Below are 2,601 nucleotides of genomic sequence, written 5' to 3' on the forward strand. Positions count from 1 at the left end.
GGCTAAGTGTCAGCCGTCGATGAAAAAAAAATACAAGTCCCAAAAGCGGGCTGCGCTAATACGTTCGCCCGCCGTTTACTAGCCATGGCGGACGAAATCAAAATTTCATTAGCCATCATGCCTCAGCAGAAAGTGGGATGACGGCGGCAAATCGCCCAAATGTTGCATTTAAAATAGCCCCCTAATTGCCAGCAATTTGCTGGCAAATTGAAGGGTAATTAGCGCATGCGAGTTGGCAAATAGCACACCGTCAGCCTGCAACTTGCCCTTTTTGACTGGCATGCTCTACACGCAACCGTTAAATAACCTACAGAATAAGTTCTTTTAACTTAAATTTAGGTACTTTTGAGCTGTGCGTCGCTTTCGCACTTATTAGTGTTGTCAAAATCAAAACGAAAGATTCGACTCAGGTCGAGGTCTTCCGTGCAGTAAGGTACTTTTAAGTTGTTTGGGGTATACTCAAAATTAGGTAAATTCAACTTAAATTTAAGTAAATTAAACTCAAGGTTGAGCTATTATTTTTTCCGTAGTTAAATGGAAACTACCTTCAACCAAAGAGGATAGGGAAAGAGACGAATAGACTTTTCTACGGCTCATGTACGTACACGCCACATGACACAAACACTACATTACAAGCTGGTGGAAAATAATAAACAAAGACGGCAAAAGTAAATGGGATTGTTTTCAACCAGGAAACTTCATGAGTGTTCGTGAGACCAGTCGCAAAGAACTCAATAGTGTGAAGCCTTATTGAGCAGACCAATCGTGCAATGTAAATAAACATTACTCATGCCTGAGTTAGAGGAGATAAGTATTGTACATCTATCAAAAAAGAAATTTGAGTTTTCGTCAGAATTTAGTTCAATTGGGATTGTAAGGTGCATTCTAGAGTATATGTATGAGTAAAAACAAGCTTTAAAAATATTCCATCTCTTTGTTTCGAAATGCACATCTTTTGATAAACAAATCCAACGATCGACGTACGGTTTGTTTTCAAAATATAATAGGAGTCATTTAAAGTGCTGCCTGTGGAAGCGGTTGCCAAAATTATAGTGTTAAAATCATCATAAAGGGAGTGTTGCCGTCTTGACTTATTTTCACTCTTCGTCTCTTTCCCTATTCTCTTTGCCTTCAACACGGTTTGAGTCAAAAGTACTGAATTTTAGGTAGTTTTTCGGTGGCGTGTACTGCACAGAGTGACAGGTGCCCAGTTAAAAAGGGCAAGTTGCTGGCTAACGGGGGGCCATTTGCCAACTCGGATGCGCTAATTGCCCTTCAATTTGCCAGCAAATTGCTGGCACTTTGGGGGCTATTTCAAATGCAACATTTAGGCGATTTGCCGCCGTAATTTTTTTTGCCGTCCAACCCGCCTTTAAGTCGTCCACGGAACGCGCCATTTAATCGCCCTTAACCCATTATATCCTAGCGTATGAAATTTCATACGCAGAACTATCCATCGTTTAACGAGTATTTACTGTAGAATTTTGGCATCTAACTGCTTTATTATTGCTCTAACGGGATCTTTACACCTCATATGAAATATGTTAAAAAGACTGCTGCCATTTTTTGTAATTTTATTTACATTTTTGAACCGTCCATAGTAGGGACAAATGGCGGCTGAAAAGTAAGCAATACATTTAGTTAGATTTTATTGTTGGAATTCGTTCTAATAATTCCATTATGTGACAAAACGTTCCCACAGGTATAAAAGAAGTGTTGTCTATCGGAAAATCCGAAGAAATATGTGAACCAACTTAAAATTTGTTGTTTTTGTTTAATCGTACGAAATTTTTTGCACGAGATATTTTCATTCTCAAAACCATTTTAAGCGGCGATTTTATTTTTCCCATAATCTTTGATACATTTTTTGATGGAATTGAAGATATCACTGCATTTGGCTCACTTTTTGAAACCCCTGGGATATAATGGGTTAATTGCCTACAATTAAAATTACAAAATAATACTAATTTTCGGATTCATTATCTACTCACATATATTTACCAGTATAAGCTGAGTATGCACCTCTTGCGAAATGAAATTTCCTATACAAAACCTATGCATAAAAAACGTCGCGAAATGCTCGCGAAAAAAATTTTCGTATCCATTTCGTAAGCGGTACGCAGCTCTCGCGAAAACGATAACGAAAAATACAGTTAGCCGAGATACGGTTCAACAAACGATAAGTTTCATAATACTTCCGCGAGACGGCGCTGCTTTCTATGCGCTGTCACCAAGGCAAACTTTTTCCTTGCGAAATAATGATCAGAGGCATTATTTCGCACGGAGGCTCGCGAAATTTTGACAGGTTGCAATGAAAAAATATAAAAAATTAAAGGGTTGTGTACAGGACACGACCACGGTGACATTAAAAATGTAGCTTTTTTCAAGAGCGTGCAAATGAGATTTTATCTATCACACATATCGACTCACGTTCTTGCTCACTCGCCTGTTTTCATATGTTACAATTTGTTATATACCCTCCTCATTAAAACATAATTTATTGAAGGTCATTTAACGGTAATCTATTATTACAATTAATCAAGTATCTCACTATGTGATTGGCATTATTTGGCTGATCCATCTAGTAAAAATAGGCTGGTC

The 2,601-nt window shown here is 37.9% G+C and overlaps 1 long non-coding RNA gene across 1 annotated transcript; it reads left to right on the plus strand.

Annotated features, from left to right (window-relative positions):
- Positions 1–342: 342 nt before the first annotated feature.
- On the plus strand, positions 343–924 carry LOC131683081 (uncharacterized). The gene is made up of 2 exons (XR_009304352.1): positions 343–469; positions 531–924. It is a non-coding gene; the product is annotated as an uncharacterized LOC131683081 (long non-coding RNA).
- Positions 925–2,601: the final 1,677 nt, after the last annotated feature.

Source organism: Topomyia yanbarensis, chromosome 2, assembly GCF_030247195.1.
Source record: "Topomyia yanbarensis strain Yona2022 chromosome 2, ASM3024719v1, whole genome shotgun sequence".
Classification (NCBI taxonomy): Eukaryota; Metazoa; Arthropoda; class Insecta; order Diptera; family Culicidae; genus Topomyia; species Topomyia yanbarensis.